At 39.5% G+C, this 27910-nt stretch overlaps 1 pseudogene; it reads left to right on the top strand.

Moving 5' to 3' along the window:
• Positions 1-22722: 22722 nt before the first annotated feature.
• Positions 22723-22917, top strand: LOC130029543 (uncharacterized; annotated as a pseudogene).
• Positions 22918-27910: the final 4993 nt, after the last annotated feature.

Below are 27910 nucleotides of genomic sequence, written 5' to 3'. Positions count from 1 at the left end.
CATCTCATATGGTTCTCTTAGCACTGGTAAGAGTAATTCCTGAGTGTATAGCCAGGACTAACCTCGAACACTGCTGGGTGTGGCCCCCAAAACAACATAACTTCTTTCTTTCTCTCACTGTCTCTCCTCCATTCCCTCCCTCCCTCCCTCCCTCCCTCCCTCCCTCCCTCCCTTCCTTCCTTCCTCCCTCCCTCCCTCCCTCCCTCCCTTCCTTCCTTCCTTCCTTCCTTCCTTCCTTCCTTCCTTCCTTCCTTCCTTCCTTCGTCTTCCCTTCTTCCTTTCTGCCTGCCTGCCTGCCTTCCTTCCTTTCTTCCTTCCTTCCTTCCCTATGCCCAGTGGTGCTCAGGAGTTTCTAATTCTGTGCTCAGGAATATCCCCTGAATTGCTGTGGGTCCCTGTGGTTCCAGGGATCAAACTGAACCCAAGTGCAAAGAACAAACTCAGCCCACCATTGATCTATCTCTCTGGCCTGTGATAATTTCTTCTATGACAGTCTTGTAAGAAATCAAATCAGTGTCTCCAGTAACAACTAAGGAAACAAAATAATCAACCCTGCCCCAATCAATTAAACGTATCTGTTGATTAATAACTAATAGCTTCTCTAAATTTTGTTTCTATTTTCAATTTAAGACAAACCAGAAAAAGTGAATTATATATTCCTAGCCAATTTCATGAATATTCAGTTTCAAGTTTGCCCACCTGCAGTCTTTCCATGTCAAAAGACTCAAATCAAAGTCTAATAAAGCCTTCCTGTTGGTTTCTATAATACTTCCCCACTCCCTTTGAATTTCTACCAAAAGATGGCAACTGTGACTGATTCTCTTGTTATATAGCAGGTTCTGAATAAAAAAAACTCACACAAGCATTGTAGGTTAAGAAACTTACCACATAAAGAATAAACTCCTAGAAAGTGATGGCACTTATATGAACTTACTTCTAATAGCTGTATCTGTGAAAGTATATGTTTATATGCAATAGTTAATAATTTATTCTGAATGGAACTATAAATTTATATAACCTTATCTATTTGTGGAGATCGTGCTGATAACATAGAGCATATTCTAGGAGACCCAGTAACTGAGTTGTGTGAACATGTTCAATTTGGCACAGATTGAATACATATTCAGAATTATTTTCTTAAGAAAAAATAGCTGCATGATTTTTTTCTAGTATATATAAGGTGTGGAAGTAATTGGTGACTAATTACAAGCATTTCACATACGCATTCATTCACTTTAGAAGAACTAAAGTTCACCTGCAAAGCCATACATGCAAACTTACATGTTTTGCTATCTTGGTTCAGGAAACAGAAGTAGATTCATATGTATATAAAATAAAGCAGCTCTGAAACTTCTAGCATACTGCAGATATAATTCTTGATTTGTTAAGTTTATAACTAAAGTTTTGTTTCCAATTGTTTTTCTTGTCTTTAGATTATCTGTATTCATAATTTTCCACTTGATTACATTTTCAGATATTTTTCCACCAATGCTTATTTTGGGGGATATATGCCTAAAATTATCAAAACTCTATAAGCCAATCATGATCTCCCAATATTTCCTTCTGCTTTCTTTCTTGTTATTTCTGTTAATAAAACCACAACATAAAATCTGTACTCTTATTGCCAGTATCTTTGATACTGTATAACAAAACAACTATAAAGAGATAACATTTAGAGCAACTTTGTTATTTAAAAGACCAGATAAGCCCAGGGTATATATTTTAAAATTTATTTGTATTAGATACTTACTTGATAAAATAGATAAAACACTATAAACAGATTAAAACATTGCCATTGTTATGACTACTGAGATTTTTGGATAAATGGGAAGTATATTGTGGGCATATTTTACTATAAAACTCATCTTGTATAATTTACCCAAGTTTTTCTGGTACCAATATGCTAAAAGACTTTTTTTGCTTCAATTATAGTCCAATTTTATATGAGTTATTTCTGTAATTGGAATGGCTTAATAAAATCCATGCAAATGGATTTTAACAAAATCATCATCAGATTACTTGTCCTTTGATTAGCTCGTGAATTTTATATACGCTGCCCTATCTCTCTACTTGAGATGCTGTTAATCTTTCTAAACCTCTCTTTCTCACTTCAATTTCTCATTCTAGAGCTACAATAGGAAACATGGGAGCCAATAGTCATATGTGGCTAAATGTAGCAAGAATGACTAAAAATTATAAAGTTAATTAATTTTAAAACAGATTCTCAATTGGGGAATTATAAAGGTAAAGGTAAAGGCCCTCCCGTTGATCGTCGATTTGCTCGAGCGGGCCCAGTAACGTCTCCATTGGAGACTTTGTTGTTACTGTGTCTGGCATATCGAATACTCTCGGTAGCTTATAACAAACAGATATCTATGCTGTCAATCATAAATTTACAACCTTTACATACTGAACACATATTTCAAATAAAAATTTAATAGACTTTGTATCTGAATGAGGGAGTCCATAAATTAATCTCTAGAGTTAAATATAAAATATATAAAATAGCTCATTAATAACTTTACATTTAGTTAATGTAGAAATGATATTTTTTGAGACACATTGCATCAAAAATAAATAAAATTTAATCCACTTGTTTAGTTTTGGTTTGTATTTTATTTTTTGAATGCTGGGAATTAAACCCAGGTCTTCTTACATGTAAAGTCTAAGCTTTACCACTAAATACATGCTGCATTTTATTTATTTATTTTTGAAAATATTTAAAAAATTTCACTGGCTGGGGAACCCAGATTTTTGTGTGGTCTGGTTTGTCTTGATACATGATTAATGGGGCACAGGGTATTGGAGATTAAGATCATTGCACTTCCTAAATACAGTGGTATCTAAGCCACGGAATCATCTTTCAGACTCTTTGGGGTTCCCTAACAACAGCACTATTAAGATTACGTTAAGTGCTTGAGAGAAATACTAGGATTTAAACATTGTAGTCTTATAGGCAAATGCTTTAAGCCACTAAATCCTCTTGTAGGTCTTTCTCCCAGAGATCACATGCAGTGCAAATGTCCTGCTCACACCCGCCCCCCCCCCCCCACCATGCAGCAATATCAGGATTTAAGTTTATGACTTTGCAGTTCCAGACAAGCACTCTAAACTGTTGAGTCATTTTCCAAGCTTCCCTGCTTTTTATTTTTTGAATTAATTACTAGAGTCTTTAAAGTTAATAGCTGGTTTAAATTCTAATCCATGAACCAGTGATAGTCAAAAGAATTCAATGTTTTTTAACAATTCTCTATATATTTGCTTTTGCTTTCTTTTTTTTTTTTGTTCAACTGTGTCTAGCTTTAAGATATTCCCATTAACCACTCTAGTTCCAAGCATGTCCCTCAGTCTTTCTACCTTAATCTCTGTTAATTAAATTAAAACAGAATTCATGTCTTTAAGTTAGAAAATTCTGTATTAAATTCACTTGGGCTAATTAAGTTTGCAAGTTTTGTAATCAATTTGAACTACATTACATGGAAAGGAAAGGAGATTTAAAATATATTAGTTTTTTTATAAAATATGAAACTCAATTTCCTTTTCATAAATATGATATGATAATAGCTTATTATTCATTTAAACTGCTATCTGATTATACCAGAAGGATCCTGATAGGAAATTATACTGCCAATTTATTTACATATTTCTTTTCAAAATATTTTTAACTATTAGAAATTTAGACATTAAAAATAAACAAGAACCTTTGTTATTACTTTTTTTATCATGATTCTAACATCTGTGAATAACTAACTCCCCTTTTTAAATAAACTCCTGGGATCAATAACTTTGAAAAGGAACAACTTTGCTTTTAAGAGTTAGCATCTGTGCCTCGAACAACAGCATAGCACAACCCGAAGGGCATTTGCCTTGCATGCAGACAGCCAGGATTTGATTCCCAGCATCCTTTATGATCTTCCGAGCACTGCCAGGACTAATTCCTGATTGCATAAGCCAGGAGTAACCCCTCTGCATCGCCTGATGTGACTCAAAAAGCACCCCCCCCCCCCAAGAAAAATGGCTAATGCAAAAGACAAGGAAAAAATGCTGACTATTCAAGAAAAGAAGACATTTAGGAATCTCGGGGTAAGATTGTTTCATTGTTTATTTAATTATTTCAACAAATATTCACTGATTATTCAGCTGGAGAAATAGTACTTTATGAGAAGATAGATATAAATTAAATAGAATCTTTGATCTTGAGAACTAAGAGTCCCATGAAGAGGCTGCTATTGTGCACACATCTTTTTTTTTTTTTCACCAAAATTTTCTTTTCTTTTTTTTTTTTTTTTGTTTTTTATTTATTTATTTATTTATTGAATCACCATGGGAAAGGTTACAAAGCTTTCAGGTTTAGGTCTCAGTCATGCAAATATCAAACACATTTCCCTTTACCAATACTTTTTTTTTTACCATGAAGAACCCCAATAAACCCCCCCCCCCTCCCAGTCCCTGTGGGGCAGATGAATTCTAGTTAACACTCTATCTGCTTTGATTAGATTCATTGTTTCAATAAAAGATTCACCACTATTATTTAGAGTTTACCTCCCCCCCCAAATCAGACAAGCTGAAAAAGCATTGTGACGTGATTTGCTTTCTACAGCTGGGTTCAAGAATTAAATGTTGGTTTTGGATTTCTGCTATTTTACATATTGACCCTGGAAGTATTTATACTGAAAGTCAGATAGTTAAGAAATTGGTTTTTGTGCTCTGGAGTCGTGGCCGTGCTGGAGAGCCGCTAGTGGGGGGCAACTGGTGGCCTCGGTAGGGCGTGAAGGGCGGACTGAAACGCCCCCTTCCCATGAGGTTTTAGTCACCCCCACTCCCCCGGCTCATACCTGCTGTCCACAAGGCTCCCATGCAGCCGCCATCTTTCTTTCCAGAGAGGAAAAGGCGACTGGGGCAACACCCTTTCCCCTCCGGACAGACATGATGGCCTGGATTAATGCATAGTCCTTTCACTTTTCTACTCCAAGCAGCCGGGTTCTGCATTAAGTCCCTGTGCTTCTGGGGCTGTGGCCGTGATGGAGAGCCGCTCGCGGGGGTCAACTGGTGACCTCGGTAGGGCGTGAAGGACGGACCAGAACGCCCCCCTTCCCATGAGGTTTTAGTCGCCCCCACACTCCCGGCTCATACATGCTGTCCACAAGGCTCCCATGTGGCTGCCACCTTTCTTTCCAGAGGGAGGAGGGCGGAAGGGACCAACACCCTTTCCCCTCCGGGCAGACATGATGGCCTGGATTAACGCATAGTCCTTTCACTTTTCTGCTCCAAGTTGCTGGGTTCTGCATTAAGTCCTTGTGCTTCTGGGGCTGTGGCCGTGCTGGAGAGCCACTCGTGGGGGGCAACTGGTGGCCTCGGTAGGGCGTGAAGGACGGACCGGAACGCCCCCCTTCCCATGAGGTTTTAGTCGCCCCCACACCCCTGGCTCATACCTGCTGTCCACAAGGCTCCCATGCGGCCGCCATCTTTCTTTCCAGAGAGGAGAAGGCGACTGGGGCAACACCCTTTCCCCTCCAGCAGATTTGATGGCCTGGATTAACACATAGTTCGTTCACTTATCTGCTCCAAGCTGTTGGGTTCTGCATTGAATCCTTGTGTTTCTGGGGCTGTGGCTGTGCTGGAGAGCCGCTCGTGGGGGGCAACTGGTGGCCTCGGTAGGGCGTGAAGGACGGACCGGAACGCCCCCCTTCCCATGAGGTTTTAGTCGTCCCCACACCCCTGGCTCATACCTGCTGTCCACAAGGCTCCCATGTGGCCACCACCTTTCTTTCCAGAGGGAGGAGGGCGGAAGGGACCAACACACTTTCCCCTCTGACAGACTTGATGGCCTGGATTAACGCATAGCCCGTTCACTTTTCTGCTCCAAGCTGCTGGGTTCTGCGTTAAGTCCTTGTGCTTCTGGGGCTGTGGCCGTGCTGGAGAGCCGCTCTTGGGGGGCAACTGGTGGCCTCGGTAGGGCGTGAAGGACGGACCGGAACGCCCCCCTTCCCATGAGGTTTTAGTCGCCCCCGCTCCCCCGGCTCATGCCTGCTGTCCACAAGGCTCCCATGCGGCCGCCATCTTTCTTTCCAGAGAGGAGAGGGCGAATGGGGCAACACCCTTTCCCCTCCAGCAGATTTGATGGCCTGGATTAACGCATAGTCCGTTCACTTTTCTGCTCCAAGCTGTTCGGTTCAGCATTAAGTCCTTGTGTTTCTGGGGCTGTGGCCGTGCTGGAGAGCCGCTCGTGGGGGGCAACTGGTGGCCTCGGTAGGGCGTGAAGGACGGACCGGAATGCCCCCCTTCCCATGAGGTTTTAGTCGTCCCCACACCCCCGGCTCATACCTGCTGTCCACAAGGCTCCCATGTGGCCACCACCTTTCTTTCCAGAGGGAGGAGGGCGGAAGGGACCAACACCCTTTCCCCTCTGGCAGACTTGATGGCCTGGATTAACGCATAGCCCGTTCACTTTTCTGCTCCAAGCTGCTGGGTTCTGTATTAAGTCCTTGTGCTTCTGGGGCTGTGGCCGTGCTGGAGAGCCGCTCGTGGGGGGCAACTGGTGGCCTCGGTAGGGCGTGAAGGAAGGACCGGAAAGTCCCCCTTCCCATGAGGTTTTAGTCGCCCCCACACCCCCGGCTCATACCTGCTGTCCACAAGGCTCCCATGTGGCCACCACCTTTCTTTCCAGAGGGAGGAGGGCAGAAGGGACCAACACCCTTTCCCCTCTGGCAGACTTGATGGCCTGGGTTAACACATAGCCCGTTCACTTTTCTGCTCCAAGCTGCTGGGTTCTGCATTAAGTCCTTGTGTTTCTGGGGCTGTGGCCGTGCTCAAAGCTTAACTATGATTTTCAGAGAGAAATGTTATGTGGTTTACTTCCCAAGGACCACTTTTGAGGAAAAGTCCTAGTTCCCGCATACTCGAGCTGTGCTTGTAGAGGTTTCTGGTCACCAGGGTCCCATCTGGGGGAGGCGGGATGCGGTACCTACCCCATCTCGGACTTCCCGATGATCTCGGCTCTTTTTGGAAACTTTTTTTTTTTTTCCTTCGGGATCTGTGGATCCCGCCCTCCATGTTGTTCTTCTCTTCGGCTGAATCTGTGCACATATCTTGAGGCAAGAGCAGGCTATTTGGGTAAATGTGAATTGATTAATGAATGTTAAAGTCATCTCCAAATACCTGAGTTTATAAAAAGAGGAGAAACAATGTAGGCAGCAGAATGTTGCATTCAGTTTTTTAATCCATTTTGCCACTTTGTGTCTCTTAATTGGTGAATTTAGATGATTGACACTGAGAGAGACTATTGTCGTGGGTTTTGTGCTATCTTTCTGTAAAGGGCTTGTTGTGCTTGTGGGGTTTGTCTTGTCTTTAAGTAGCCCCTTTAGTCCTTATTTTAAGATTGGTTTTGAGTCTATGAAGTTCCTGAGCTATTTGTCCATGAAATAGTGTATTGTTCCTTCGAATCTGAGTGAGAATCTAGCCAGATAAAGTATTCTTAGTGAGGTGTTCATTTCATTGAGCTTTTTCACTATATCCCACCATTGTCTTTGTGCTTGAACAGTTTCCTCTGATAAGTCTGCTGTAAATCTAATGGGTGCTCCTGTGTATGTAGTTTCCTTCTTTGACTTTGCTACTTGCAGTATTGTGTCTCTATCTGTGGTATTTGTCACTCTGATTACGATATGTCTTGGAGTCTTTTTATTAGGGTCTCTTTTAGGTGGTACACTCCAGGCTTCTTGGATCTTGATGCCTGCATTCTCCAGCTCTGGTAACTTCTCAGCAATGATATCTTTAACTTTTACTATTCATTGGGGTTGCCTCTCTGTCCCTCTGGTACTCAGACAATTCTAATGTTGTTCTTCTTGAATTCAATTCCTGGGTCTCTTATTTGTCCTTGAGCTATTTTGAGGTCTTTTTCCATTGCATGTTGTTGCCTGTATGTTTTCTGTAGCTCGTCTTCAAGTTCACTGATTTTGTCTTTGGCTGTTATCATTCTACTGTTGAAAGCACCCACTGAGTTTTTAATTTCCTATTCTGTTTGTAGCTTTCTTATTTATGCTCTCTTTTCTTCCTGTATTGTATTGGCTGTCCATTCCACTGTTTATTTCATATCCTCCTTTAATTTACTGGATGTCTACTCCACTATTTCTTTGAGCTCACTGAACATCCTCAACAGTAATCTCTGAAGTCTTTATCGGAGAGATTGTATTTGTGTGCATTCCCTCTCGAGGCTTCTGGACTCTTTTCTTCACCCACTCCTCGTTGTAGGGATCTGTGCTGTTTCTTCGTATTGTAGTAGTATGGAGGTGGATCTCTCCAGTTCACTAACAGTGTCCCATTCTTGCTGGATGAGCTTGGTGGTTGGTGGTCTCCTTTTTCCCCTTCAAGAATACTAACTTCCTCTTTGGTGCTCCTATATGACTTATGTAGGGCCTCTTGCGCAGCTGCAGGTGATGTGTTCTTTTTCATTAGGCTTGTTCAGATTCTTGTGTTCACTGTTGTTTGGTGAGTTTTAGAAGTGATTGGAATAGGCTAGTGGACTATTGGTGTAATGTATTTGGGATAGCCAAGTTGTTCTCCTAAGAATTAGGTAACGGAGGTTGAGATAAGAATCTAAAGGGCTATGAAAGGGGGAATTCACTGCGGCCAACTCAGAGGTCACTACCTTCCTTCCCTCCTCAGCTGTACCTGTGGGGGAGAGGCCACATTTGTGCTGGTCCTGGATCAGAATTCTACTTCTGGTGCCCTTCTAAACCTGCAGGGATCCCCTATGGCCTAGTTGCTCATGTGGGCACCCTAGTCAAGGAGAGTTTCCAGTTCCCTGTGGATGCTTGCTTGGCATACTGCCCTGGCAGTCACTACTTGGAATTTTTTAATTCATCTTTGCTTTCTACATTAACTTAGTAGATATAGTGGGAGAATAAAGTTGACATATTAACTTATTTATTTCTGTAGTCATTTTTGTTATTATTTTTCATTATTTTTTTCTATCTATAACCCTTCACCCCCAGCAAAGTAAACACTGTGGTTAGAATATTTAAAGTTCTTTGTAGCGTACATCAGAGTACATTCAAAACGTGGCTCTGGATGTCAAAATAAAATGAAAATTTATAGTGATGATAATCTTGAAATTAAAGATCTATAGTTGGAGAAATAGCATAATGGGTCAGTGTTTGCTTTATATGAGGAAGGAATTGGTTTGATCTCTGTTGCCACATGGTCTTCTGGGCACCAAGCCAGGTATAGACCCAGAATATCCCATATGTGTACCTCACAAATTTTGAAACTAAAAGAAATGAAAATTCTTATTTGTAAGTGCTGGCTCTTCTAGAACTCAGAAGTTTAAGTCCTAGGGCTGGAGTGATACTATAGAAAGCAGGGTGTTTGCCTTGTAGGTACCACCAGGTGTGGCCCACTCCTCAGGCCCCAAAATGGTTAAGTTCTGATACTAGCACAACATGAATGTTTTGCCAACTGCAGAGATTTATAATTGCAGTAATAAAAGATTTTAACCACCCAGTCTAAAGGTTGCTCAGCTGGAACCAAGAAACAAACAAACAAAAAAAGATAAAACTAGGGAGAAGATTTTGTAAAAGTGGGAAGGGCCTAAGAACTGCTGTACTCCTGAGTTTATATGTAGACTGAACAGCTAAGCAGAAGTGAATTTCATTCCAAATTTATACAAGAAACCAAAATAAAGCTTAAGGATTCATCAGATACCTAGCTATATTAGTACTGCTTATAGATAACATTGTAATTTGCCTTTACAATAAATGTCTAACAACTGTTTCTTATTTTCTTATTAATATTTAAAAAAATCACTCAAAACTTGTTTCAGTGTGTTTTAATTATGAGGGAACATCTATCTCATTTTTCAAAGTTCATGGTCACTCTTTAATTCAACTAGGTAATGAAAAGAATCACTCTCATAATTTTATTTTATGATTTATTTGCTTATTGTCAAAAGGTATATCCTCATCATCTCTCAGCTGACCTGAAAAGGGAACAGATGTTTCCTATCAGGTGTTTCCTTTCAGTCTTCACTTAGTTTTTGATAAGTTGATACTGGAGTATTATCATTGTTGATTTTGGGCTTCATAATTCTATTTGTCAGACTTACAAAAACGCTTATAAAGAAAACTAGCATTATTTGGAATAGGACTATCTAATTTGGCTATCATGATAGCTTCTAGTGAAAATGTCAAATAGGTATATCAAATAAATGTTCACTTCCTACAATATATGCATGCTCAATTTAACTTTTAGTCTAATCTTAAAATTCAAGATATCTTAGAGTATATTCAAAACAATTTCCAATAAATAGAAATCAGTAATAAACTATAAGGAAAGTATAGGCATTTAAAAATAAATTGTTTTATCTGGAAACTACAATGCATTATTGTTATTACAGTGGATATTGTCAAATAAAAATCCTATGTAATGACTTTGATACTTTAATAATAATTTAAAATTATCCTTTATTATAATTCTCTCAAAAAATGTAATGATTATACAAAATTGACTGTCATATTTTATAAATTAATAAATAAGGGGAAAGTGGGACCTACTGCCTTCACACTTAAACAAGTTTTTTCTTCAATTTTATGCAAATGCTATTTAATTTATTAATGTAAATGATGATCTTTGATTTGAAATAAATGTTTCCATTTGTATATGTTCCACCACACAATAATAGATTTGAGAACATGATAGTCATGTGAGAAAACAGTTGAAATCATACTATTGATTAACTCTGATAACACATATTTTCATATTTGCTCTGTAATTTGAGCCATAATAATTTCTTTTAAATAAACTGTTTCTAACTTTTTATTACCAGAATAATTCATCTTTATTTTGTAGCAGAAATGTGCTAGAAGTTACTCTTGGAATGAAATTTTTTCCTCACTAGCAATTTTTAATACATTCATGACTTTTTTGTCAGAGAGTAACTTTTTTCTCAAAAATAGAAGTGGGTTTCCCTTGCTTTTGATTATAAAAATTAGTTGAAGTACAGAAACATGCAAGTACCAGATATGTAAGGCCTTTTAAAAGTTTAAATAATACATTATCTTTGAAAGTTTAGCTTCTACAATGAGTTGGTAAAAATTCACTATTTGATTGTTACTTATAGTGCTCTTAACCCTTCAGACCATTTCCATTCCCCTCAACCCCTTTTTAACCAGTCATACTTCATAAAGGCAGGATCCTGTAAATCTTGTTTATTGTTTTATATTATATATCTACTGTTGGAGTACACAGAGCTTAGGTTTATCAGATTGTACCCATCACAGTGCTCCCGAGTCACTCCCATTACTTTGTCTGTCTGTGACCTCTTCTATGCTCTCTTCCCCAACCAATTTGTAAGGTCTCATCCTGCTTAGACACTGAAGCTGTACTGTAAGTTAATATTGTCTTTCTCCTCTCCTTATGTCTTTTGAGCAGTTTACCTTAATGCAATGTCCTTTTGTATAGATACAGGAAGACAATTAATTAATATGCTCGGTAACTTAGGAATTGATTGGCTTAGAATATTATTCACTCCTGGGCATCTGCCTTCTCAACTTAAGCCTCAGTTGCCCTCACTTCCTAGCACCCCAAGGGCAGGGTCCCGACGTGGGACTGGATGGAACCAGGGCAAGTCGGTAAGTTATGTGCTACCCTGGCATCGCGATGGGCCAGGCCAAGGTGCCACGATTCTTAACTATAAGTTAAGAGGTTGATCATAGGCATTATGTCATGATCCAATAGTAACGATGAGACTAGGGCCCTGCTGCTAGGAATAGGAAAGATATCTGGCCTGAGCGCTGCAGTCTGAGATCGAGATGGCCCTAGGAGAGCAATTCTATAAGCCCAAAGTATTTCTTACTGTGTCCGTACAAAATGATTAATATTATGTATGCTTATATGTTGGTTGGACAAGGAGAGGAGAAACACGTTCTAGAAGCAGTTTTCTGTGTGTCCTGACTAGCTTGGATGAGACTGCTTTTTTGGAGATGTAGATTCCAAGCTCTAGCAGACTGGTCTTTGTTGTGCTAATCTAAGTACTTGTAGCTTGTGAAAAGGTGAGGCCAGGATTACTGGCCTGCGGATGTAAGGAAACAATGTATGGTTTGCCGCCTCAACGTTCTTTCTGTAACTCCTTCTGATGACATCATTATATTGCGCCCTTTAGAGGTACTATGATCTATATAAGGGAGATTCCAGGGCTCTCTCGGGGGACACGTGCACCAGAGAACGGGGGGACACGTGCATCAGAGAACCTGGGAAGATGGGGCTGAGGACAGAAGCGGAGAGAACAAAGGCGCACGTGCTCGAGGATTCCTGAGGCCTCCATGACATACATCTCTTCCATGTAATAAACGGCTACTAAGACCAACTAGCTTGGCCTCGTTTCCTTCCTTCACCTGACCATCGCCATCGACCTCCCTGGAGTGGGGAAACGGCCAGACCGCCGGCCGTTTTATTTTTTGTGTGTTTACACAATCTACAATAATACCTATAAAGCATGGTAAGTGCTAAATAATATTAATGTTAAAAGCAAATAAATAATCTCTAAAATTTGAGAAAATAAGACCTGCATATAGTTATTCTGGATTTCTGGAAGTAAAAAGAAATATAACACTTCCTAAAGAACTAAGTAGACTCAAATAGCTAAATAGAGTCAGTTATTTTTATTAAAATGTTCCGCACTTTGGCGCCTTGGTTATTGGAAGAGCAATGATAAACAGCAGGACAAGAAGTCAATTGTCTTCTAGTCTCTGGGCGCTGATCATCAAAAGGAGTTGATAAAGAAGTTAAAGAAGCTATGGTCAGAAAGAAAAGAAAAACAAAAATCCTGGTGTAAAACAGAGGACAGAGGACACATTAGGATCCATTTAGCCAGAGAATTGCCTTGACAGATTCTGAGTAACTTAGGCCTCTTCCAGGAACAAGTAAAAAAACAAAAACAAAAACAAAAAAAAAGATGCTTTTGTCAAAAATTACATCCCTAGACTAAAATTAGGTCTATAGACTGTAAGTGTCAGGGAGTAGGCTGGATCTTGCAGGCCAAAACAACTGCAACAAAAACGTACGTGTACTCTGTAGGTAACTGAAAAATGCTGAGTAATGCTTACTGGCCAAAATGAAAGTATAAGAACTTTCTGAACCTAGTGCTCTAGGTCCTTGTTGAAGCTCACTGCACCGGGCAGATACTTGGACCCCAGCTAGCTATGTGATTTGCATTATCGGCTCTGTTCTCTGTCTTCAATTTCAGGCTCTAACAGATACATGCTATGTCTTAAATAGGCACTGTAGCACTGTAGCACTGTCATCCTATTGTTCACCGATTTGCTCTAGAGGGCACTAGTAATGTCTCCATTGTGAGACGTTTTGTTACTGTTTTCGCAATGTCAAATACATCACTGGTAGCTTGCCAGGCTTTGCTGTTCCAGGGTGTACTCTCGGTAGCTTGCCGAGAGGGGCGGAGGAATCAAACCCGGGTTGGCCACGTGCAAGGCAAATGCCCTACCAGCTGTGCTATCGCTCCAGCCCCATCTTAAATAAGAGTGTAATACAATTGTTTAAGGAAGAATTAATGAACATTCATGAGTGCTGACAGAGGAAAATTTCCATTGCCTCGGAGATTGATTCCATGTGGAGATTTAGTCAAAGGCTGGATTGGAAGATTAAAGAATGAATGGGAGATGAAGAAATAAATTTGTCTTATGTACACACTTGTTTTCTAAAAAAATGGAAATTCAAGGGAGCAGAAAAATGGTGTCTTGTGTAGAGAGAGATGTAGGATCAAGAGAAGCTTTATTTTATATGAAACATTAAAAATTAAGTGTTAATAGAAATTCTAATTTTTAAAGGGCAGATTGAAGTGTCTGGAGGAAAGGTATATAGCAATAAAGCATATTTTTTAGAAGATTGGAGACAATGGTCATGAAAGAGTAGGGGTAATAGGACACTGAGCAAACAAAGGTATTAGACCTTCCTTGAGCTGTAATCATAAAAGAGATAGCAACTTAGAGAACACTGATTCAGATGCAAATATTTTAATAGATTTCCCAATTAAAAATAAAGAAGGACATATATGAAGAAAGATAAGGAAAATTACTAGTTATAAGAATATCAATATAATATTTAAGGGCATTGATTAGCTGTTGAAGAAAGAGGCTCTTAGTTGAGGCACAAATGTCACTAATACTTTGAAATCATCTTTAGATTTATCAGTATACTCTGACCTTTAAGTCAATTATTGGTTTTACTTATGTTATTGCTATTACTTCCCGTCTACCTTTCATTATTGCTTTCATGTATACTTCTCAATAAATCTTCTTAGACTATCAGTTTGTTAAAGATAAAACCACTCATCTTTCTGTCTGTGGCCTTTGTATCTGTCATGGCACAAAAAAAAATTAGTGACCTTTATAATCAGACCTGAACTAAAAATGCAAATGGTGTTTTGAATGAGTCAGATAACTTCCTGCTTATATAGATTTCAAACTCGTCTGACTATAATCACATTTTATTCTTGTGCTATTTTAAGATATCATTACAGGAAACATAAAAAACACATATTCTTTTATAGTTTGCTATTTCGAAAGTAAAAAATAAAAGATAAATTCACAGCATTTTGTATGGGTCTAAAATATTGATTTTTCCTCTTTTAAGGTTGATAAATTGAAATGTGAAACTGTTTCTAAGAAACATCTAATCCAGATTTCCTATTGAGTAAACAAAGGAAAAAATAGAATCTACAAACCCAATAGCTTGCATCTGGAAAGTATATCTGTTTGATCATTCAAATATTGTTATTGCTATTTAAGTCTAGAGTGCATATCTTAAAAGTAAGTATGGATTACAAATTTGAAATCACTGCCCACCTGCCCACACAGAGAACCATGTGGATCTATGAACTGTTCCTTTGAGTGCTGCTGGTACTGGTTAGGACTGTTCAGTAAGAAACTATGAGAGTTTGGGATAATTCACCTGTCAGGGAAAATTTGGAGATGTTCTACAAAGGATGGAAAATAATGACTTTTTTCATTCACCACATGGGACAACCACATAGATTATTACAGATTGTTCATGAATCACAGATTATTCAGATGACTTTTGCCTAAATTGTGAGAGTATTTTTTCCAAACTCTAATCCTGACAGTTTTGTTAATCTGAAAAGAAAAACAAAAAGTTTTGTTCCAGGGTAAAATTAAATCACATAGAAATAGTTTATTACTTTTAGTTTTGATTTCCTTTGTGGGTAGCTCTCATCCTCTCCAGTATCTTATACTGTAATTCTAAGCATATAAGTGGCATTCTCAGACTCTTCATTCTGTCTTCTGTGTGTGTGTGTATGTGTGTGTATACATTAATTTATTCACTTATTTCTTGCTGCTCTTCATTTTTGAAGAATCTTGCCAACATACTGAAAGGAAGAAAAGTTGATATTTTCTTTATGGATACTATTTAAAATTAATTAAGGATTGGAAAGATACCTCAAAAATATTGCATATAAAAATGTCCTAACTAGAATTCTGACATCACTTGCAGAAATTTATTGTAAAAACTAAATTATTAAAATTTTTAAATGTTATGTTGAAAGTAGACTATAGACCAAACATGATTACCACTCAATGCCTGTTTTGCAAGCCACAACACCCAAAAGGAGAGAGAGAACAGAGGGGAATGCCCTGCCACAGAGGCAGGGTAGGATGGGGGTGATGGGGGGTGAGAGGGATACTGGGATTCGTGGTAGTGGGAAATGGGCACTGGTAGAGAGATGGGTATTTGATCATTGTATAATTGAAACCCAAGCACAAAATTTGTAAGCCTACGACTGTACCTCATGGTGTCTCACTAATAAAAGATAAATAGATAAAAAATAAATCAAAAAACATTTTAAATGTTAAATGTATTCAGACCATTTATGATTTATAAATGTTTTTATAAATGATTTTGTAATTTACTACTTATAATCACAATCTTTAGTTTTTTTCTTCTGTTTTAGTTAATTATGTGTGACTGTGCTAAATAGGGTGGATCTAATATAAGAGCCGTAATTCCAATGTGAACTAAAAAGATATGAAATAAAATATAATGATATATGTTTTGGACTCCAAGATTTGCCAAAAGTGTATATCACAGACTGAATGACTTTAACAACATGGGAATGACTTCCCACTTCATCCCCCATTCTTATAGCTCTGGAGTCTATGAGTTAAGTCGAGATGTCAGAAAAGTTGGCTTCTGGTGAGATCATTTACTTACTTGCATCTCTCTTCCTTCTTCTAAGCCCTTGTCCTAATATGCCTTCTCTATTGTCAACAGCAAGACAGGGAAGACAGGGAAATCTTACTTTCCTTCTAAGGATACCAGTTCTTTTGGGTTAGGTCTTCACTCTTAACACCTTTTTTAATGGGCCTGAGATATCATGATGCAGGCAGGACTCTTGGTGATCCCTGAGTACAGATCCAGGAGTATGTTCTGAGTACAACTGGGCGTATTCACAAAAACAAACAATCAAAAAACTGAAGCATGAACAAGAAAAGAATAATAAAAAACTCTTTTAACTTTAACCCTTTTTACTACCTAAGGCCTAATCTTCAGATATAGTCATATTGTGGCATAAGGTTTCATCATACAAGCTGGGGTGGGATTACAAAATTCAGCTTTAAAGGCATGCAAGTATATGTTATTCTCTTTAAAATAATCAGATGAGTCCTGAATATTAGGTGTCACATGATAAAATATATACCTCGGATAACACATTCAAAGAGCAAGGAATCAGTGTGCATATATGTATGTATATAACAATATCTCATAATTAACCTCAAAATTATTGGATTGATTTAGCTTATGAACTATTTCTTATTTAAATGTGCCTAAGTAAATAGCATAAACTTTAAAAGAAAAAGCTTGAGGGCTAAGAAAAGTGCAACAGGTTGAGCACATGCTTCACATGCAGGAGGCCCAGGCTTAAATGTCAGCACTGCAAGATTCCCCAGCATCCCTATGCAGTACTCAAAGCAAGGAGCTGGAAGTAGCCTCCTGGTTGTGGCACCAAAACAAAGTAAATAAAATGCTTGAATTTGTTAAAAGTTGTGCATGTATAATACTGTAGACTAATTTATTCTCTGCAGCTTTTTTCACTTCTTCGATCCATTTTGCCACTGATTTTGTAGTTGAGAGGAGAGAACTGATTTAATCGAGGCATAATTATAATATTAGAATTATTTTGGTCTTTCACTTTAAAATGCACTCATGTATTTTTTAAACATTTTTTCTCTTTATGATTTCTCATAATGACATGGATGTTTCCTCTTCATTTTCCTGACCTTCTTCTTTCATTTTCTTTTTGTTCATTCCATACTGTTCTCTTCTTTGTCTACTAAACTCTCTTTATAAATGTATCCACTAATTTTTAGACTTTTATTGCTTTTAAATGCAATTTTGCATTTGGAGAAAATGATTTTTCTTCTTTTAAATAAAGAGGATTTTTCTAATATATCCTGTATAGAGAGATCTGTCTGGTAGTTTAAACTACCTTACTAAAAAATATAATATGCAAGCTCTCTTGAGACTTGTAACCATTGGCAACAATGCTTACATGTTATCCACTTTTTCAGCCTTATCAAGTCTGAAACAGCTGTTTACCTGATTTTGATAGCTACTTTAAAAGATCATTTTTAAAGGAAATATTTCCTAGCCATAGTAACCATAGTACACAAACACAAGTTCTAACAGAATATGCACGTGTTATTTCTGTTGGAATAGTAATGATTTTCAAAATTCATTTTTCACTTTTTAATTTAAAAATTGTACAATAATGTATATATATTTGCATTTGAAAAGATTAGGTCATTTATATGCTATGATATACATGTACATATTATTCAGCTAGATAAACATATACTCAAAGATTGTTGGCAATATGAGCAATACATAGATTAGAGTGCAGTTGGGGAAAATATATTATGCATGTCACAAGGGATTCTTGAAAGCAACAATAATAAAATTACAAAAGAAAATTTGTATTCTATCCCACATCATAAGATGAATCATTACGAATATTTAACATTCTTTTCAAGCTGCAGGTGGCCATTTTTGCTTCTCTTTTCTCTTTTTGTCTCTTTATAAGCAGCTTTGAAACAATACAAAGTAATAGATTATTTTTCCATCATTTTATCTCTGGAAAAATAAATATTTTGGTGAAAACTGGGCAGGTAATGTGAAACTGGGCAGATAGTGTGAGTTAATCTTTCTTTTTTCCTCTAAACCTTATTTATTTATTTATTTATTCAACAAAAAAGTGAGATGGGTCTCTAACACATTCTGTTTTATCCGCAAATCAAAACAGAGTAAGAATTTGGCTTTTTGGGAAAGATATACAGATTTATCCTCTAGACTTTGTGAAGAAGGGAATGGAGATGATAAGAACCTTAGTCTAGATGCATTTTCTGTTTTCTAATATTGATCCCTGGACTGGTTTCAATACAAAGCATTTCACACTAGTCATCCAGTGTCTGCATATATTCCCTCACCTCAAGTTATTCTCTGTGACACTACAGTTTATTTTGAAACTAACCACCTAAAAGTAGTGTCAGGTATCCCATAGGTCAAAGTATTCAGTCTCAGAAAAACTGCTCCCATCCTTTATTAGATGTCAACTGCATGTAGTAAATTCCTGAGTTAAGAACAACTTCTGTTTGATTTGGTTATGCAGAAGAGCAAATCATAAAACCACAAGTATCTCAAGAGTTTATCTCACCTCCAGATTTCCCATATTGGTATGCAGATTATTTTGAGTTGAGGACAATGAAGGCTTTAAAACTAAAAGGGACCTGATGCCCCTCCCTTAATCCAGGTGCCCTTTCCTAATGAAAGAAGCAATTGTCATTCTTTAAACTCCCTTCTTTGAGTGTGTAGTCCCTCTACCCTTTCCTTTGTGCTGGGTCCTTTGCTCCTTTATTTAGTTATGCTTCATGAACTCCATTCTCCCATGACCAAAGGCAGGATCACCATAATCCCTGCAATTCCCCCATACACATAATTAAATTGTTTTTTCTAGTGTCTGATGCTTTAAAAATGACTCCCCCTGTTTGCTCTAACAGTTGCAAATTAATGGTTCATAAGAAACCCAACTCAGATTTCATTTATGTGCTAGATTAATTTATAGACCCCAAGGAATAATTATTTTCTATGCTTATTAATTTATTAATGGTATGTTAAAATATTTCAGAACACCCAGATGAGATGCATAGGGATAGGTCTGAAATGGTTATATTGCAGGTAGGTAAATAAGCAGGGAAGGGCTTGGTAGCAAGTTTTGGGGGAAGTGATTAAACTTTAGAAGAAATTTCCAAGCCCTGAAACAGCCAAAAATCATAAGGAACACATTCTATGAAACACAACTCTTGAGCTTTGTGGAGATTGAGAAACTGAAGCACTGAAGCTTAACCAAGATGAAAAAGCTAAGACACTTATGACAGTTGTGGTTGTCTTGGGCGAAATGGGGAGTGAGGGAGATAGCCTGGAGAGAAGAGTGCTTCCACCTCTCTGCTCACCCTCCCCCCTCACTCCCACTTCACACAAGTCACCCTCAACAGCAAAAAGTAGTTTTCTTGTGGAGTTGGTATATAACACCTTCCATGTTAGATGCACATGTCCACCCTATAGCTCTCCAAATCCCATAATTAAGATCTTATGGAGACTTCCTCATATTGCAGAAGACTTGAGAGCATGGGAGGTGCATTAAAAAACAGTGCTTCCAGATCTCGACTAGACCCACCATGACCTCCTGGGAAAGGCTGGGTTGGGTTGGGTCAAGTGTGCCAAGAGTATCACTGTATTACTGTCATCCCGTTGTTCATCGATTTCCTCGAGCAGGCACCAGTAATGTCTCCATTCGTCCTAGCCCTGAGATTTTATCAAGTTTTACATTGAAGGCTCTTTCAGGGTCAGGGGAAAGTGACCCATCATTGTTACTGGGTTTTGGAACATCGAATACGGCAAGGGGAGCTTGCCAGTCTCTGCTGTGCAGGCAGGATACTCTCAGTAGCCTGCTGAGTTCTCCTAGAGCGAGAACTAGACAATTAAGTCTTGGATGAAATGTTTCTGGGAGCTTGGTTTTATAGTCTCTGGGTCTGGGCCATTGATGGGATACACAGCCCTGGGGGCAGTTGGTAGGTGTAATGCCTAGCTTCTGAAAGATGGGTGATCTGGGTGGAGGAGGCCCAGTCCTGATCCAAGCAGGTTTGGAGATCTCAACCCCAGGTCCCGCACACCTGTCTTCCTAAGCTGGTTCCTTCATGTATGAGGCTCATCTGAGCACATGGAGAGTGGTCTTGAGCATGGCTCTGTCTGGTCCTGGAGGTCTTCAGCTGCTGGGGGCTCTGCTTGGGGCAGAAAGGGAAACTCCCCCCTCCCCCCTCCAAGGGGCCCAGGTTAGGATAGTCAGGAGCAGGGGCAGGAAACTCTGTGTTGTTCTCTTCCGGGGGCTTGGTTTTATAGTCTCTGGGTCTTAGCATTGATGGGATTACATGGCACAAGGGGGCGGGGGGGGGGGATATTTGGTGGGTGTAGCGCCTAGCTATTGGAAGAAGAATATAGTAAGGATAATCATATCCCACCAGCCTGATAAGGCAGCTGTCAAGCTCTGCTTAGAGCTACTTTTTCCTCATTATGCAAGGATTGGTCCCCACCACCTGAATTTTGGGGATCTGGGAACTCAGGCTAGAGGAGAAATTGCTCTTTATAAGAAAGTAAAGTCAGTCCTCACCTTGACCCAAGTGCTGAGATTCTTACCTTAACTTTCCTGTTTACACTCCCAAGTCTAGCCATGCTGAGCTATACTCTGTAGACCAGTTCTAAGGTTCTGTTACTTTTGGTCATTTTTTATTCCCCTACTTTTTATCCCTTTTTCACTTTTCCTTGTTTACATATCCCTTGTTTTATATCCCCTCCATATCTGAAACTTAAAACCAGATAATTTTGTCAAAAGATCACAGGCACAGTCACTGTCCTCCCGTTGTTCATCAATTTGCTCGAGCGGGCCCAGTGATATCTCCATCATGAGATTTGTTATTACTGTGTTTGGCATATCGAACATGTCAAGGGTAGCTTGCCAGGCTCTGCCGTGCGGGCGAGATACTCTCAGTAGCTTGCCGGGCTCTCTGAGAGGGGCGGAGGAATAGAACTCTGGTTGACCATGTTGGTCGCTTGTAAGGTGAATGCCCTACTGCTGTGCTATCGCTCCAGCCCTTAGTCAAAAGATAAACTTTTAAAATAAAAGCATCTATAAACCAATCAGATAACAGGAGAGAAGAGAGAGCAAAGAGAGAAGAGAGATAATATAGAAAGGATATCTAATCACTAAACTTTGTGATAACAAGGATAAACAGTTTTATACAATGTCCACTTAGAAAAAAAAGTGTTGTCTTTATAAACAATTTCATGATCACAATCACGACCATCCTGCTGTTCGTCGATTGCCTCGAGCAGTCCCCAGTAACATCTCCTTCGTCCTAGTCCTGAGATTTTTTTAAAAAGTGCCATATGCAAGGCTCTTTCAGGGTTAGGAGAATGAGCCCCATCATTGTTACTGGTATTTGTCATATTGGGTACACCATGGGGAGTTTGCCAGACTCTGCCATGTGGGCAGGCTACATTTGGTAGCCTGCCAGTTTGTCCAAAGTAGGAATGAGATAATAAGATGTTGCTTCCGGAAGCTGGGTTTTATAGTATCTGGGTCTTGGCCGTTGATGGGATTACATGGTTCCAGGGGGCCAGTTGGTGGGTGTGAGCCCTGCCTACTGGAATATGGAGGATCTGGGTGGAGGATGCTCATCCCTGATCCGAGCAGGCTTGGAGATCTCAGCCCCGGAACCCGCATGCCTTTCTTTCTCTGCCTCTACCTTGATGCGTGTGGAGAGTAGTCTCAGCATGGTGGTGGCTGATTCTGGAGGTCTTCAGCTGCCGGAGCCCTGGTCAGGAAGGGGAGGCAAACTCAACCCGCTCCCCTCCAAGGGGCCCTGGCCAGGACAGCCAGGCACGGGGGGCAGGAGACTCTGCGCTGTTCTCTTCCCGGAGCTGGGTTTGATAGTCAGAGTCTCCTGCCCCCACACCTGGCTGTCCTCGCTGTGGCCCCTTGGAAGGGAACAAGTTGAGTTTGCCTCCCAGTCCCGACCAGGGCTCCGGCAGCCGAAGACCTCCAGAACCAGGCACCACCATGCTGAGACTACTCTCCACACGCATCAAGGTAGCAGCAGAGGAACAAAGGCATGCGGGTCCCGGGGCTGAGATCTCCAAGCCTGCTCGGATCGGGGCTGAGCATCCTATAAGCAATTTAACTGATAGGAAAGTAGAATGAAGAGAATTTCTATCATATGACCATAGTCTCCTGCCATCAATATTCACCCCTTGGCTCTAGTTCAACAAACATTCTAATCTCAGAGTTCCTACAATGGTGGTTGAAAAAAAAGTTTTCTTTATCACTAGATTGAAAAATCATACACATATTTATCTATTTATATGGCTACCCACACTCCACACAGGGGTAAAAAATATCAAAATTAAAAGCATATTACATCCCACTTTAGTAGAAAAATTTTGTTTGGGGAGTCACTTTAAGACGGGTCAGGACTTACTCACTGCTGTGTACTCAAGTATCAGAGGAAATTAGTGAACCATATGAGGGGTCAGGGGTCAAGCCAAGGTAGCCCATGCAAGGCAAGTGCCTTAACAATTTTTAAGTAGAAGACTGTACTTTCAGGGATCATTTCTAGAGTTTGTTGTTAGTGAATTTTCTTTAAGTGATTGTGTAGAGGACCCAAAACCATGATAAGAAGCCAAAACATCTTTATCTAAGTGTGAATTGGTTCTGCAACTGCCTTTTACTGATGATCTTTCTCTTCCCTTGGAAGAAGAGGGAGAGGATGCAGTCTGAGTGCTTCTGTGGAGGCGATGGGGGGGGGGGGGGGATAGAGTGGATTTTTTAAAATAGGATTTTATAACAAATGTCCTACCACTCCAGCCCAAGTTACTTAGTACCAGTAATTTTAATGAATTTATGATAAAACAGTGACTTGTTGAAAAACAAGAATATAAAATCTACTAATATTCAGCTCAACATAATTTTAATTGTACTTGCAAATAGGGGTCAGCATATAACTATTCCACACTAATTTTTACTCTTTAAGAGGCTTATTAAAATGTCTTTTAAAAGTTGCTAAAATTAAAATGTTCTTGGAATCATAATTTTAATTTGTGTTTATAACTTCTCAAATTCTCTACAGTTCTTCCACTTTTGAGGTTCTAACAAAATGACAAGTGCTGAAATTCATTAAATTATAATATAGGATAAGAATATCAATATGTTTTTCCTTAAGTGATATTTCTAAAATGTTATTCCCTCATATGTCCATAGTAGTTTGATATTTCTATTTTACTGAGTATTTCAACACTAAAGTTTAACACTTTAGTGAGAAAAATGCTGCATTTGAAAGGAATTTATTTTCATTATTTGATTCACTTTGGACAATACTGTGTAGTCAAGACATTTTTTGTAACAACGATTTCATATGTATTAATAACATTTATATCTCATATTTATTTCATTAGATTATGGCTGAGAAAGTATTTGTGGATATTACTTGAAGTAACATGATTACTTTCATAGCACTGACAAAGATTATTTATTGTTGAAAGAAAAGAAAGCATTTTCTATCATAGCATTATTTCTTTATTGATTGTTGAAAGTATTGTTATTCTTTAGTGAAAGGAAAGAACAAAATCAAATGAACAAGAAGTAGTATGTGATTTTTAAGGGTAAACATTTCTCTAAGTGAGTGTACATAAAAATAGTTTATAAGAAATTAGTAAAAGAAAGAACTAAGCAAATATGCATCCTATGTTATTATTTAGCATATTTTCTTAAAAGTACAGGTTACATTCTTATCAGGTAAGTTTAGAGAATTAGAAAATTTTCTGAGGTTCTTTTGTTTTGAAATTAAAAACTTTTGTTTGTTCATTTTTAGGCAACATCCAATGCTCAGGTCTTACTCCTGGCAGTGCTCACAGGACCATGTTTGGTGCCTGGGATGAAAACAGGATTGTCCATGTGCAAAGCAAACATCTTACAGTAATTACCAGCCTCCATGAAGCACTTGCTTGGGAGATGATTGTTGATTACTGCAATGAAATATCTGGTGTATTATTTTAAAAATATAAAATAGAATACATTTGGAGAGAATAGGTTCTGGAGGTCTTCAGAACCTCCAGAACCAGCAACCACCATCCTGAGACCACTCTTCACACGCATGAAGGTACCGGCAGAGGAACAAAGGCATGCGGGTTCTGAGGCTGAGATCTCCAAGCCTGCTCGGATCAGGGATGAGCATCCTCCACCCAGATCCTCCATATTCCAGTAGGCAGGGCTCACACCCACCAACTGGCCCCCTGGAACCGTGTAATCCCATCAACAGCCAAGACCCAGAGACTATAAAACCCAGATCCCGGAAGCAACATCTTATTATCTCATTCCTACTTTGGACAAACTGGCAGGCTACCAAATGTAGCCTGCCCACACGGCAGAATCTGGCAAACTCCCCGTGGTGTACCCAATATGCCAAATACCAGTAACAATGATGGGTCTCATTCTCCTAACCCTGAAAGAGCCTTTAATATGGCACATTTTAAAAATCTCAGGGCTAGGACGAAGGAGACATTACTAGGGTCTGCTCGAGGCAATCGATGAACAACAGGATGGTCATGATCGTCGTGATCGTCATGTTTGGAGAGAATAGAAATGTTTTGTGTAGTGAAGATCAAGAAGGCTTTGTTTATTCATTTCTTTCCCTTTTTTGGTCACACCCAGCATTGTTAAGCGGTTACTCCTGGATCTACACTCAGGAATAACTCTGACAGTGCTTAAGAGACCATCTGAGATGCTGGGGATAGAATCCAGGTCAGCTGCAGGCAAGGCAAACACTCTACCCACTGTACTATCACTCTGGCCCTCAAGAAGTCTTTAAATTCTTTAAAATATAGATTTCTGTGTTCTGATGATTCTTTCTCTAGGCTTCTGTATAGTTTCATTGTGAAATGATTATTAGCTCTTCCTAGATTTTTTTTCAAACTAGGATGTAATTTATATTACCATTAAATTCATCTTTAAACCCTAGACATTTGCGGGGGTACGGTGCCGCCAGCAGGTCAATCTGTATCTGTGAAGCGAGTGCATCAGCAGCATGATGGCACCATCAGACTTTCATATACCCCAAATTGCTGCTGTGCCTTTGGCCAGACCCCAAAAACTTGGGGCAAAGTTTACCAAGAAAGTAAACGGCCAAAAGTTAGGTATGTGGGAGACACACCCACTAACCACCTCTGGCTCAGCTATACAATTGGAAGCATGGCCTCTCTGGTTCCTAATTGAACTGCTTAATGGCCGTGATCCCAGACTCAGAAATGAATCTCAGAACCCAAAGGCTTTTGGCAGAAATGCATCCTGTTCCTGCAGTAGGTTACCGGGTTGGGCCACTCCAGGTGGGAATAGGTTTCATGCCTTGGCCTGTTCCACTTGGCAGCTCGGTGACAGCCATTCTGCCATCCTCCAGAGGTCACTGGACGGTCAGGTTTAGGCCTGCAGTGACGAGACATGCGAGGCCTTAACAGATGGGGGTGGAACCGGCCCTTTCCTCGTTATCTCAGTGAGACCCCGAGTCACTGCCTACAAACGGCCTCTCTGGCTCCTGATCAGGCTGCTTAAGGGCCATGATCGCGGGGACTCAGAAACAAATCTCGTAACCCAGTGGCTTTTGACAGAAATGCATCTGGACCTCATACAAGGTGGCCGCCACCTCAGAGCTTTTGGGAAAGCCAGGTATGAGCCGGTGGTGATGCGGCAACTGCAGTCTCATGGGAAGGGGAATGGTACCGGCTCATCTTTCATGCCCTACCGAGGTCATGAGTTGCCCCCCACAAGTAGCTCTCCAGCACGGCCATGGCTCCAGAGGCAAAAGGACTTAATCCAGAGCCCAGCGGCTTGTGGCATAAAAGTGATTGGACCATGCATTAAACTATGGCCCCATGCCTCCTCAGGAGGGAAAGGGTATTGCTCCCTTCCGCCTTTTTTTCCCCTGGCAGCAAGGTGGCCACCTTCCTATAAGCCCCAGAGCTTATTGGAAAGCCAGGTATGAGTCAGTGGTGACGGGGCAACAGCAGTCTCATGGGAAGGGGGGTGGTACTGGCTCATCCTTAATGCCCTACTGAGGTCACGAGTTGCCCCCCACGAGTGGCTCTGTGGCAGAGCTATAACACCAGATGTACAGAAACCAATCTTGTAATTATTTGGATCTTTGCAGAAATCCAAAATCATTATATGGTTCTCATAGCCAGCTATAGAAAACAAAGTATTTCACAATGCCTTTTCAGCAATTCTGATGGTTGGGGGGTGGGGATGGGGGAAATTCTAAACAATAATGGTGCATCTTTTGTCAAAATAATAAATATAATCAATGTAGAGAAGAGTTCAGTGGAAATCATCTGCCTCACAGGCATTGGGAGGGGTGGGAGAGGGGATATATTGGGTTCTTGTTGGTGAAAAATGAGTACTGGTGAAGGGAGAGGTGTTTGATCATTGTATGACCGAGACTTAAACTTGAAAGCTCAGTAACTTTTTCCACAGTGATTCAATAAATAAATATAAGAAGAAAAATAAATAAATAAAACTATGAAAAAAATAAACCCTAGAACATTTGACTGTAATGCAGAAGTATTAAAATTAATGAAACAAAATTGCAAGAAGTGATTATATTCCAGAAACATATATGCATAAATTACTACTACTTGTGTTTTATTTATCTCATGGCATTCTTTTTACTCTGATATTTTATTAAAACTTAAAAAGTCATAAACAAGTATTTATTCTGTATTGGTAGCTGTATTTAGTTTATGTGAAATTTAAATAACAAATATATAATATAATATATAAGTAAGGTAAAGGTAAAGGTAAAGACCCTCCTGTTGATCATCGATTTGCTCGAGCGGGCCCAGTAACGTCTCCATTGGAGACCTTGTTGTTACTGTGTCTGGCATATCGAATACTCTCGGTAGCTTGCCGGGCTCTCCGAGAGTGGCGGAGGAATCGAACTCGGGTCAGCCATGTTGGCCGCTTGTAAGGCGAATGCCCTACCGCTGTGCTATTTCTCACCAATTATTAAGTAAGTAGCCATTGTGCAAAATTAGAGGTTTTGAAACTTCTATACATTACTTAAAGATTACCTTGCGATAAAAAGGTCCCTAATTTTATTCTGAATTTTTGAAAGAAAAGAACTAATGTTTTTGCCATTTTACTGCTACCTGAGTTGTCCTTTTTCTTCATCTGGATTTGTGAACTTAGCTTTCTGTAGGATAACATTTATTTGTCCTTTTTCCCTTGCCATAGGAAGCTTAAGTTTATCAAGTTACACCCACCAAAGTGCTCCTGAGTCACTCCCATTCTTTTGCTTATCTGTAACCTCTATCTTTGTTTTCTGCTTCCCCAATCAGTCAATCACCATTATCCCCTAATCACAATCTCTTGCTTGTAAGGTCAGATCCTTTGTAGGACAATGGATTTGTATTGGAGGTTAAACATTGCCATTCTCTTCACCTCATGTCTTCTGCATAGTTACTTCATGATAATATCCTTTTTATATAGACACAGGAAGACAGTTAATATTATACTTTTGTAACTTGGGACTTAATTGATTCCGAATAAAAATCACTCCTGAGCATCTGCTTTCTCAACTTAAGCCTCAGTTGCCTTTATTTCCTAGCACCCAAAAAGCAGGGTTCTAATGAGGGACTGGATGAAGCCAGGGCAAGTTATGAGCTACCCTGGCATCGAAATATGGCAGGCCAAAGCGCCACAATACTTAACTCTAAGGTAATAGCATGGTCA

This window comes from Sorex fumeus, unplaced genomic scaffold, assembly GCF_029834395.1.
Source record: "Sorex fumeus unplaced genomic scaffold, SorFum_2.1 ptg000003l, whole genome shotgun sequence".
In the NCBI taxonomy this organism is placed as follows: domain Eukaryota; kingdom Metazoa; phylum Chordata; class Mammalia; order Eulipotyphla; family Soricidae; genus Sorex; species Sorex fumeus.
Note: the sequence above shows the minus strand (reverse complement) of the source record. Positions and strands in the feature narration are given on the sequence as shown.